The 13,167-nt window shown below is 32.9% G+C and overlaps 1 non-coding gene across 1 annotated transcript; it reads left to right on the top strand.

Annotated features, from left to right (window-relative positions):
* Window positions 1–243: 243 nt before the first annotated feature.
* Window positions 244–315, top strand: TRNAY-GUA. The gene has a single exon. It is a non-coding gene; the product is annotated as a tRNA-Tyr (tRNA).
* Window positions 316–13,167: the final 12,852 nt, after the last annotated feature.

The following is a 13,167-nucleotide window of genomic DNA, read 5'->3' as shown; positions in this document are numbered from 1 at the left end:
TGCTGATCAAGATTCACCAATTCGAACTTAGTTGGGCCCTTCTATCTTGGATAGAAATTTGTTACACTTTTTGGACTGACACTATGTCTAAGGGGTCACTAAGGTTAAAATCCTACAAAATGGATCCATGGCTCAGTGGTAGAGAATTTGACCGGTCACCCGTTTGAACTTGGTTGGGTCCTTTTTTTTTGGACAGACACTTTTTACATAGAAGGGGTCACTAAGGTTAAAATCATGTAAAATGGGTCCATAGCTTAGTGGTAAAACATTTGATTGTAGATCAAGAGGTCATTAGTTCAAATCTGGTTGGGCCCTTTTGTTTTGGACAAAGCCGACCACCGAGTGTCTAAAGGAAAAGAAATAAGAATAATTATCAATTCCAAACCTTATTCCAAAGTCCTCCACCACATAGAACCATGCACTTAGAACCTAAGGGCCACTGTTCTCGACAAGAATCAAGAAATCATTAAGAAAAGTGTGTGGTATCCAAGAACCCACTATGAACATGGTCAAAAACTTACAATTAGGCTACTTAATGAGTCTTGTAACTAAGGACAAACAACACCAACTATGGTGTTATATTTTGAATATAATGTAAATGTAAATATATGTGTTCATTCAAAAACTTACCATTAGGCTACTTAATGAGTCTTGTAACTAAGGACAAACAACACCAATTATGGTGTTGATATTTTGAATATAATGTAAATGTAAATATATGTGTTCATTATATTTTAATTCTTTTTTTATTCCGAGAAAACATTCTACTTTGTTTTCAACCTCTCTTAACTTGCAATCGGTGCTTCGAGAACCCACCGAAAATGGGTCATGACTCTCTTTTTGTTTTCACTTACTCCTCCTAAATCTATAAAATGTCTCCTATTTTTATTCCTAAGTTTGCCGGCGGCATTGTTTGTTGTCGAGCTTGATAATGTGAGTTTGTAACCCATCCGTTAGGGGTCTTGGAATGATTCTCTAGATTATCCCTTTCATGTTAGGAGTTGGGCCATGGGTCATGGGTGAAGGAACCGTTGGTTTACTGCCCCTAAGAGTTAAGTTGAGGCTAGTTTCACATAGTATCATTGTCTTTGAGATTACAATTCTTTTCTATTTTATCTAAATTTTTTAAATATGGGTTCATTTCCAAATGCATGCTAACACCCTTATAAGGATGTCAATGACAAAAAAGTGCAACAGGCTATAAGGTTTGTAGTGGAAGAAAATAACAAGAGTCATGAACATCGTTTCGTTTACAAGCTGTATCATGTGTCTTATTGATGGTTACTTAAATCTCGTTGAATTGGTGCGCCTTTCACATCAGAGACATTTGTGCCTTAAACCGAGCTCTTTGCAATAGCAAACTTATTAAAAACTCTTTGCTTGCTGCAACATTTGCTTGACATAATTGGACCAAAGGACGGTATGGACGACCATAGCTCACTGTATTGGTCTCCAATCATGAAGTGTGACGTCGGATCTTTGTGCATACCATATTCATTAACTCTAACATGACAAGAAATTTTTTATGTTTTGACTGGGCATGCCATATTCTGTTGTTCTTATATATCTTTAGTTACGTGTGATTAAAACAAAGAAGTATAGACATGGTTTCCAACCAACCCTTCCTTTACAGTTAGTTCGACGAATGGGTTTTTGTTATCATTTTATCGTTAACCCTTCCATTCGATTTTGTGTTATGATATCATATAGGGAATGAGAAGCGACCTTACTTGGACAAAATTATATACCGTTTGATAATTATTGTTGATAACAAAGATAAATTGAATTATGCATTTTAAGTTCAAAAGTAACAAATTACTTTACACTTTTACTTATAATCTATTATAAGTAGAGATAGCATTCTAGTAGTTGTATTGCTACCTGGAGACAAGGAACTCGAGAACTTCTTTAAAAGATGAGAGCTTATGAGTAGGTGGCGATGGATATATCACATGCACAAAAAGAAAGTTCTGCACCTTTATAATAAAAGACCAACGAATATCATCGTTATTTATAACTTCTATTACAATAACATAAATTCTGCGAGGACGACGTTCTCTAGTCATACCAACCAGACCGTTCACCACACGCTTGTAGATGAAACGATGTCCACTATTCTCGTTATTCTTTTCAACTACGAACCTTCCTGCATTCTGCACTACTAGGATATTGACATCCTTAATTGGTACTAAAGCATCTAAAGGCAACCCTTCCACAAGGCTCATTCTAACACCTTTAGTAAATAGTTCCCAGAGATATTGTTAGGCCGATTTTGTTCATGAATACTTAAGAATTTGATATTTATAGTTGTAGTTGAACGCTACTTAAATTGATGAAGTGAAATCTTACAATAGAGTCTAATAAAGCGTTTGTCCATTAGAATAGGTTGGAATTAAATTCTTTATAGTTCGAGATAATAATTGTATTCTTTAAGTCATTGAGACTAGTGTTACTAGTACTTGTTAGTATATTTGAGTATACATATTAAAATGATTAGTTATTAAATATTGTTTGAATTAAAGCGTTTATAATGAAATGATCTTCATAACCTAATTCATAAAAAAATAAATAAAATAATTAGGAAGCATTTATGTGCTAGATCAGAATAAGATGCATAAAAAGAATTTGCCGTAATTACTTTATTCATCGACCTTTAATTTTAAAAGTAACTTAAAATATTGCAATATTGTGATTCAATCACCTATTATGAAATTAGGGCCAAACTAAAAAAATAATATTTTTAAACGATGGAAAAATTTATAAGCCAACCAAAATATGTATTCAAAGATGAAGAATTCACAACAACAATCTCAAACAATATTAATTAGCATCTTGCCTTTTGGTTTGTCACATTTTCAAACATGAACAAACCTCAATTTCGAGTCGGTGAGTATTATGGATCATAATCGACAGTACTTTGCAAGTAGCTTTGAGCATTCACAAAAGGTCGAAAGTTGAATTTCTTTAGAATGGTAACCAAATAACCGATGATTATTGTTGAATTTCCAAAAAATACACCACAAATTTCATTTATAGATATAAATGGGACCATTGATATAAAACCCTGATTATACAATTGCATCTTTACTAACAAACCCACCTCGGAGTGATCATCTTCACCAGAGGCTGCAAATTAAGAAGCCTTCCAGGATTACTCAAAAGTGAACTTTTAAGACAAATGAAGCTATATTTGAGCCAGAAAAATGATGTTACATGTGTCTGGGATACCACGGAGACACCATTGCAAGCAATCACTACCACCTGAAGTTTCTTTGATATTGTAGTTGGATCTATGAGACTCATCCCTCAGATGTGAAAGAGTAGTTATATCCAACACTCAGATGTGAAAGAGTAGTTATATCCAACATTCTTACTTGTGTGCTTCTTACAGTACTCTCAACAAAGAATAGTTATATCCAACATTCAGATGTGAAAGAGGAGTTATATCCAACATTCTTACTTGTGTGCCTCTTACAGTACTCTCAACAAATGGATCGCTTGATTTATTCTACTCTACTTTACTTCCTCTTGATAACGGTGTGGTATTGACACAACTCATATTGCTGATAGTCATCACTTACATCCAAAACTAGAGTATAGTGGTCGACTATCGTCAAGGACTCATTCACCATTTCCATTCCTACCGACGGAAAAGTTTTATTACATTCATTTCTTTCTCCTTTCTAACTTCTTCATTCTCACATTAAACATTTTTTTATTTAAAAAAAAATTAAACGTGAAAAGGGAGAAAGAAGGAAGAAGAAAAAAGAAAACCCTTAATTTTGAAAGCTTATCAAATACTATTTGACCGATGTAAAGAAAGCTTGAGAATCATTTATTCTCACGTCCTTCTTTGAAACTTGTTGGATATATATCCGTCCTTCACATGTTGTATCATAATCATATCATATCGTAAAAACTTCGTGGTTATATCCTTCCCTAATTTATCATAGCCTTAACATCCTTAGACATATCATAGTTGTGTTGTTACCTGAACGTACCTTATTCATAATGTTACAGGAACGTATCCTAACGCTATCGTTTTATCAATCTATCATAATCCTATCACTTTCTACCCATAGCCTAATCGTATTGTTTTATGAAACCATCGTGACCATATCGTTTTTATCAATCTGTCATACCCATAGCACTTCGATACGTAACCAAACCATAACATTTCATGAACATGTCATACTTGTATCGTTACATTACGTTTAGTGCATCCTTCTCGTATCCTATCTCAAATATACCATTGAACACATGGTACCGTACGTACTATCATACAATTGACATATTATAACATATCATAAGAAAATCGATTCACAAACATTTCACACATATCAATATATATGACACTTGTAGAACCACGGGCACAGTCAACATCAAATATAACCATACGGATGGTAAGGCCACCTACCTGATTAGCTTAGGCTGGTGTCCCCAATTTATCCTTAAGAAAGTTCGATTTGTCCTTTGTATTAAAGTCAACCTATATAAACATGACATCAATTTCAATCATTTCTCTAAATTTTATGATGCTCTAGTGTTAGATTTCATGGGAATATTGCATGAGCAAAGTCTTGAAATGTCTATATATCAAAACTGTTTAACACTTTCCAAATTTTGATTTTTGGCTGTTTGTGTTTTTTTTTTTTTTTTTTACTTGTGTTCCTAATCTTACTTCGGTGTATTTGTTACATTTTTTATTTTTTTTTAATTATGTTAGCCATTAGCCAATTTAATCAATTCATCCTTTATGTTTATTTATTTATTTTTAATTATGTTAGTCATTACTTTTGGCTATTCATGGACTTTCTAAATTAAGGATTTTATTTTTTTTGTTGGGTCAAAACATCCTTAAAGCACAAAATTGAAGTGGTAGTTAGTCAATTATAATATTAGACGTGCTAGTTTTCAAACTACTTTAAATGGGTCTAATGAAAGTATGAGAATAACTTAGTGTCACTAATCTGACACGTGTTGGGCATGTACTGAACACTTGTTAATACAATAGATACATTACAAATTTATAATCCATCGTATCAGACACTTGACTTTGAATATATTTTGAGGGTAAAACGTACATTAAGCTTTGTTTTAAGTATACAAATATATAAACTTATTTATATGAATTTATCTCTAATATAAAATTGATAAAATTTTTGAAATAATTCTTTTTAATTAATGTATCATTGTCACATCGATGTCCTAGGTTTCTTAAGAATGACATGTTACCGTTAGGAACAGAAAAAGAAAATTGGAAAGATCAGAAGAATTGGGAGAAATCTCTCATCCAATTGAAGAATGACTAAATCAAATCTAATTCAAATAACTAGATCAAATCTAATCCAAATAACTCAATCAAATCTAATCCTAACAGTTACCATATCTATTTGGTATCATATTTATGTCTCGTATCTATATCTCATTTTTATTTTTGTGACTCTGAGATATTTTGCTTTTATAAATAGATATCTTCACGAAAATAAGTTTAATTTATGTTGAGATGGAGAATAAAAATTTACACTTAAAGGACGTTGATACTTGGGACTTTGATTCCTCTTAGTGTGAAGCTTGCATCTTGCAATTACTTGGGTAAAGAATGTGTTTCACTTAAAATTCACTCAAGAGAAAATAATCAAATAACGAACCATATTTGAGAGAGGATAACTTTTTTTTTTTTAATCTTTGGGAAACAAGAAAGAATAAAAATTAAAACATGGCATGAATGACATCTTCTTGAATCTTTGATTTGTTCTCCTAAATGTATATAAAAAAAATATTATATATTTTTAGATATAATTTAAGATTACCTATTTAATAAAACTCCATCCAAACTTCTACTCATAAATTTAATTATTATTTGTATACAATTGTTAATATGAAGAAAATACACGTACAAAATGTTAAACTATTGGTAGTACACTAGTCTCGGTTGTTTGACTAAAACAATGCAACCATTGTCCAAACTAAAGAATTTGATTAGAAGCTATCTCCTAATAGAGGGAGGCTCAATTACACTTTGTTGGAAGATTTGACCCTATCAATTTGAATAGCGTTCTCCAACTATAAATATTGAACTCTAAAGTATTCACGAGCAAAGTAAGTTTGTTGAAACTATTTATAAAAGTGTTCCAAAGTGAGTCATGGAAAAGATTTGCCTTAAAATCTAGTTCCAATTAAGGATGTCAATGATGAAGAAGTGCAAGCTGTTGGAAGGTTTGCAGTGGAAAATTTCAGAGGTGGTAGATATAATTTAATCTACAAGCGTGTAGAGAATGGTCTTTTCAGTCCCATATAGGCTTTGACCCCAAATTTTATATTATTGTGATAGAAGCTATAAATGACAACAATATTCATTGGTTAGATATTGCAATTGTGAAGAAGCTCTTATCTTTTGAGGAATTCATCAAATTCCCTTACAATAAGTACTAGATTAAGTACTAGATTGCTTTCTCTAAGTCATCAAATTCCCTTACAATAAGTATTAGATTGCTTTATTAAGTACTAGATTGCTTTCTCTAAGTCATCAAATTCCCTTACAATAAGTACTAGATTGCTTTCTCCTTTCTCTCCATAAGTACTAGATTATGTGCTTGTGGGACATTACTCTCTTTTATTTATAAGAATGACATAGCCATAATGATATAATAATCCTTATCTAAGTATCTTTTCTTTTTCTCTCGTACCCACCTTATACATAACATGTTAAATTAATTCATACTTAAAAATATTATTTCTCCCTTTTGGAGATCGGGGTATTGATCCCCGTACCTCTCGCATGCTAAGCGAGCGCTCTACCATCTGAGCTACATCCCCACAATTTTTGCATCACAAAACCCTAAATTTCCCCTCATCTTTAATAGTGAAAATGAAAAAATATTGCTACTCATTATGTCATAAATAAGGAAATATTGAATAGAAATAAAATAGTAATAACGAATAGTTTCTTTTGGAGATGCGAGGTATCTATCCCCGTACCTCTCGCATGCTAAGCGAGCGCTCTACCATCTGAGCTACATCCCCATGATTTTTTCATCATAAAACCCTAAATGTCCCATCATCAATAATAGTGAAAATAAAAAAAATATCAAAATATTAATAACAAATAGTTTGGTTTGGTGATGCGGGGCATCGATAATTGTGAAATTGAAAAAATATAATAACAAATTAAATACTTTCTTTTGGAGAGGCGGGTTATCAATCCCCATACAACTCGCATGCAAAGCGCTCTATCATCTAAGCAATATCTCTACAATTTTTACGTCATGAATAATAGTGAAAATGAAAAAATATCGTTACTCATTATGTCATAAATAAGGAAATATTGAATAGAAATAAAATAGTAATAACGAATAGTTTCTTTTGGAGATGCGAGGTATCAATCCCCGTATCTATCGCATGCTACATTCCCACGATTGTGAGCGCTCTACCATCTAAGCTATATCTCTACAATTTTTACGTCACAAATCCCTAAATGTCTCGTCATGAATAATAGTGAAAATGAAAAAATATTGCTACTCATTATGTCATAAATAAGGAAATATTGAATAGAAATAAAATAGTAATAACGAATAGTTTCCTTTGTTGATGCATGGTATCGATCCTAGTACTTCTCACATGGGATGCAAACGCTCAACCATCTAAGCTATATCCTCAAGATTCTTACATCACAAAATCCTAAACATCTCGTCATCAACAATAGTGAAAATAAAAAATAACGCTATTCATTATGTCATACATAAGGAAAAATTGAATAGAAATAAAATAGTAATAACGAATAGTTTCTTTTAGAGGTATGGGGTATCGATCCGATCCCCGTCCCCGTACCTCTCGCATGCTAAGCAAGCAATCTACCATCTAAGCTACATTCCCGTCATCAAGTGAAAATGAAAAAATATCTCCGCTAATTATGTCATAAATAAGGAAAGGTTGAATAGAAGTAAAATATTAATAACAAATCGTTTCTTTTGGAGATGCGGGATATCCCCTTACCTCTCGCATGCTAAATGAGCTCTACCATCTAAGCTACATCCCTACAATTCTTGCATCATAAAACCCTAAATTTCCCATCATAAGCTACATCCCTACAATTCTGCATCATAAAACCCTAAATTTCCCATCATAAGCTACATCCCCACAATTGTTGCATCATAAAACCCTAAATTTCCAATCATAAGCTACATCCCCACAATTGTTGCATCATAAAACCCTAAATTTTCCATCATCAATAATATTGATCATAAGCTACATCCCCACAATTGTTGCATCATAAAACCCTAAATTTTCCATCATCAATAATATTGATCATAAGCTACATCCCCACAATTGTTGCATCATAAAACCCTAAATTTTCCATCATCAATAATATTGAAAATGAAGAAAATCTAGAGATGCAGGGTATCGATCCCCATACCTCTCGCATGCAAAGCGACTGCTCTACCATCTAAGCTCTATCCCAAAAATTCTTATGTCACAAAGCCCTAAACATCTCGTCATCAGTAATAGTGAAAATGAAAAACTATCTCGGCTCATTATGTCCTAAATAAGAAAAAATTGAAAACAAAATATATTTAGTAATCGATTCAATCGGAGATGCAAGGTATTGATCCCCGTACTTTCCACATGGGAAATGAACGCTCTGCCATTTGAACTACATCCCTACAATTCTTACATCAAAAAACCCTAAATGTTCCTTCATCAATAATTGTGACAATGAAAAAGTTTCTCTGCATATTATGTCATAAATAAGGAAATATTGAATAGAAATAAAATATTAATAATAAATAGTTTCTTTTGGAGATGCGAGGTATCGATCCTCGTACTTCTCATATGGTAAGCCGTACCTCTCGCATGCTAAGCGAAGCTACATCCCCACAATTCTTGCATCACAAAACCCTAAATTTTCCATCATCAATAATAGTGAAAAATGAAGAAATATCGCTACTTAACCTGTCATGAATAAGGAAAAATTGAAAAGAAATAATTGTCAATAATATATTTAATAACATAGTTTTATTTTGGAGATGCGTGGTATCTATCCCCGTACCTCTCGCATGCAAAGCAAGCGGTCTACCATTTGAGCTACATCCCCACGATTCTTATGTTACAAAATCCTAAACATCTCGTCATCAATAATAGTGACATGAAAAACTATCCCTACTCATTATGTCGTAAATAAGAAAAAATTGAAAAGAAATAATATATTTAGTGATCGATTCATTTGGAGATGCAAGGTATCAACCCCGTACTTTCCACATCAGAAGTGAGCGCTCTACTATCTGAATTACATCCCCACGATTCTTACATCAGAAAACCCTAAACCTCCTGTCATCAATAATTGTAAAAATGAAAAAAAATATCTACGCTCATTATTTCATAAATAAGGAAAGATGGAATCTCATTATTTCATAAGTTTAGTGATCGATTCATTTGGAGATGCAAGGTATCGATCTCCGTACTTTCCACATTGGAAGCGAGCGCTCTACCACCTAAGCTACATCCCCACGATTCTTACATTAAAAAATCCTAAACCTCTCGTCATCAGTAATTGTGAAAATGAAAAATATCTCCGCTCATTATTTCATAAATAAAATATTAATAACATAGTTTACATATGTGTCACTTGTGTTATTTTAATGTATTTATTTACTTGGTAAATGTCTTTCATACACTAGACCAAATGCCCTTGTTATACCACTTGAAACGTATGTATGAAGCCTTGGGATGGGATGTTAAGAAAGACTATGAGTATTAAGAGCATGGTGGTAAGTATAAAATGTCGAATATGAAGTCCTTACCTTAGATAAGAAGAGATTTAGACATAGGGGCATTTCAAGAATTGAACTCAAAACCTCTTGCACCCCAGTGAGAATCATACCACTAAACCAAATGCCTTTTCTTGAGCACCCAATATTTTTAGCTTCTACTCAAATATATTTTTCTCTTAGTAGTTGGAGGGCTATAATACGAAAAGTTAAATTGTTATAATATACAAGGGTTATCAAATAAACCAACAACCCAACAAAAGAAACAAACTAATCAATTTTGGTTGGATTGATTCGGTTCAGTTCATCAGTTTGTTTGATTTAATTTTTCTATTTTGCCTCGTATGACAAGAAAATAAAGTTGTATTGAATGCACCTTAGTTTCATTTATGACAAACTCATATGGAACATAATTGCATTAATAGTACTCAGAGTTGGAGTCTATAAGCATTTTATGAACTTCAGTGCAATTCATGCTTCATTAAAGATGAGATGAACTTTAGTTATGTAGGGAAACTTTAAATTGCTTCATGTGGAGATTCAATTACTATATGCTAGTTACAATCTTTAGGATTGACTAATTAGACAGGAATTCATGGATTTAGGGAAATTTTTGTGTAATTATCAACTACAACTTATGTTTTCAAATTTTTAGGACACAATTTAGGTAGTTGTTTTTATAAGTCGTAAACTTGTTTCTTTGCATAATATGGATTTAGTTGAACTATTATTATCGATAAGATGGAGAAAGAAATTGTCTTTGAATTGACTAATAGACCTAGGTTCATCGTTCTTGTCTTTTAACTTGTTATTTTGCAAAAAGCTTAACTAATATGATCTTTCATGTCACAAGAACTTTTAAATCAAGAATATACCCTACACATCATTCAAGATGGCAATAAAATGGAGTTAAATTGAACACACTTTAGTTTCATGTTTGGCGTGTTCAAGATAAAACATAATTGTGTTATTGATATTGAGTCTTGAGTCTATAAGAATTTAATGATCTTAAGAGAAATTCTTGTTTTATTAGAGGATACCAATTTTATTTAAGGTACTAGGAGTTCAAGAATCTGGATTTGAATCTGGTCAAGGAACAGTAAGATTTGAAAGTTTTGAATTCTAGACAAAATTTGTACCTAATTATTTCTTTTTATGACTAATTATAAATTAAGAGAAAAATATTTTTGTAAAGATAGATTTATCTCTAAAGCTTTCATGACGAAACCATGTTTAGACTAGCAGTTTAAAGTCAGGAGATGCGGTCACAAGTGTGATTATTTTGGATGGGTTCGTAATAGAACTTACCGTTGAGATGAGGGAGCCTTCAAAGGTTGTGCACTCACAGATGGGGTTGTTATGTAGCGTTAGTCTGTCTTTGTGTTTGAGTCTTTTATGTTGTATTGTTTTCTCAATCTCATTTTAATTTTACAACATTTTCTTATTTTATATTAATTTACTTTTATTTTTATTTGTTTTCACTATCAATTTTAGTTTATATTTCAGTTTTGAACCCTTGAAATTTTGTTTGTGACACGTTGGTACCATAGCAGCCAAATTTTAAATTATATAGATTTTTTCTTAGGATAAAGAGTCGTATATCTCTATGACTCAGCTCGATGTCACGTCTCTCCGCGACCAAGTAAGCAGTCTAACCCTATTTTGTATTATATGATATGTTGTAAAACTTGTATGAATTTATTGTATGTTTTGATTTTAGTGGTAGTTATAAAATGTCCTTGGACGTTCAAGAGTGAATGTTAACTATATAAGACAAAAGTGGATCAACGTTATAGTGTTTAGATATGGTGAGGAGGAAAAGAGTGGTCATGAGATATCTGACTAGCCTTAGAAAAATAGAGAGTTGCCGTTGCACAGTGCGAGACATCTATCCATGAAATTTTGGTACTAGAAATGAAGAAACTGGAGATGATCCCCAAACGGGACCATTTCGAATCGCAATTTCTTTGGTTCCCTGACAGCATCAACCAGATTAACCCTACGGCGTGACAATCCTTGAGCTTCCACTCCTCCGTGGTCATGGTATCCAGCTTCACCCCCAAAATGGGTTCCTGAATATCTTTCACGTATAGATAATTTTCAATCTGCATCTTCTAGAAACTGATATCGAATCCATCAAACTTTTCAATTCCAGTCTTTGAACTTTTCATCTTCACAGATCGTGGTGAATCTCTCCTCGCTCTGATACTAGTTATTAGAATCACACAACAGCGCACACACTTGATCTAAATGAACACAAAGAACATGATAGAGAAAATGTAAGAAGAAATATTGACCAATGGTTTTGTATTAATGACCTTAGGTATGCAAAGAGAGGATATGGAGAATGAGAAATGTACATTTAGGAAGCACTGACTAATGGGTATACATATTATTTCAGTTTATTATATATAGCTTCACTATATGTAATCGCCTACTATATATAATTATTTAGTATATATTTCTCTATCACATTTTTACTATAAATCTCCAGCCTTCATATCCAACATTCTAGAGCCCAAATAGTCAGGGATTGACATCCTACTAGAACACAAAGTCATTTACATGTCCCTAGCAAAATGTCTAGTAGTAACAGAGTCTAACCTAACGATCATTCAGACAAACATCCATCAACCAAGAGGGGTGAAAATGATGACGATAGTACAGTTGAGAAAGAATCTTAGCCATGATGAATCTACACTTGCTGTCATTGTTGTATTTGAAAAGGGGGAGCTCAAGTGTGCCAACCTCAACAAAAACTTTATTGCCACTACATGAACACCACGACCCAAAACAAGAAGGTCAGATATTGGGTTTTAACCCCACCAAGAGAGATCAATCACAAGATTAGTTTTATGTCACCTACCACAAATAGATGTCATACAGCTCAGCTTGAGCTAGTTGAATTCTACAAATAGCAAAATGGTATGTTCACAGTCGGGTTTATTTGACTTGCAAAGGCTCTTGTCAGTGATCACTCAAATGCTTGGCAAAGACACCAAGCCAACACCTCTACTAAAGAAGGGAGACAAAAAAAAAAAAAACCACTAAAGCAACACATGTTCATGCAGAAATACCATCCAGACGGATGAAGAGAAGGGTCGACCACGATAATTTCAAAGCAAATAGAGAGTTATGATAAGTTAAGGTCCGATCAACTTTGAGTTCAAAGCAACAAGAACCAAAGACTGGTTCGAAAATTCTATGGACTAGTCAAAGTTGTCCACAAGATTAGGAAGACATCATATAGGATCCAATTGCTCCTATGGATATAGACTAACCCTGTTGTCCATGTCAGTAACTTGAAACGTTATTATTCCGACCAAGAAAACATCAAGTAAAAGCAGGTGGTATGACGTCATGCAAAGAAGAAATTGTTTCAAGCGAAGAAAGTAGGAAA

The sequence above is a fragment of the Cucurbita moschata genome, unplaced genomic scaffold, assembly GCF_002738365.1.
Source record: "Cucurbita moschata cultivar Rifu unplaced genomic scaffold, Cmos_1.0 Cmo_Scf00102, whole genome shotgun sequence".
In the NCBI taxonomy this organism is placed as follows: domain Eukaryota; kingdom Viridiplantae; phylum Streptophyta; class Magnoliopsida; order Cucurbitales; family Cucurbitaceae; genus Cucurbita; species Cucurbita moschata.
This window is presented reverse-complemented; position numbering and strand designations above follow the sequence as displayed.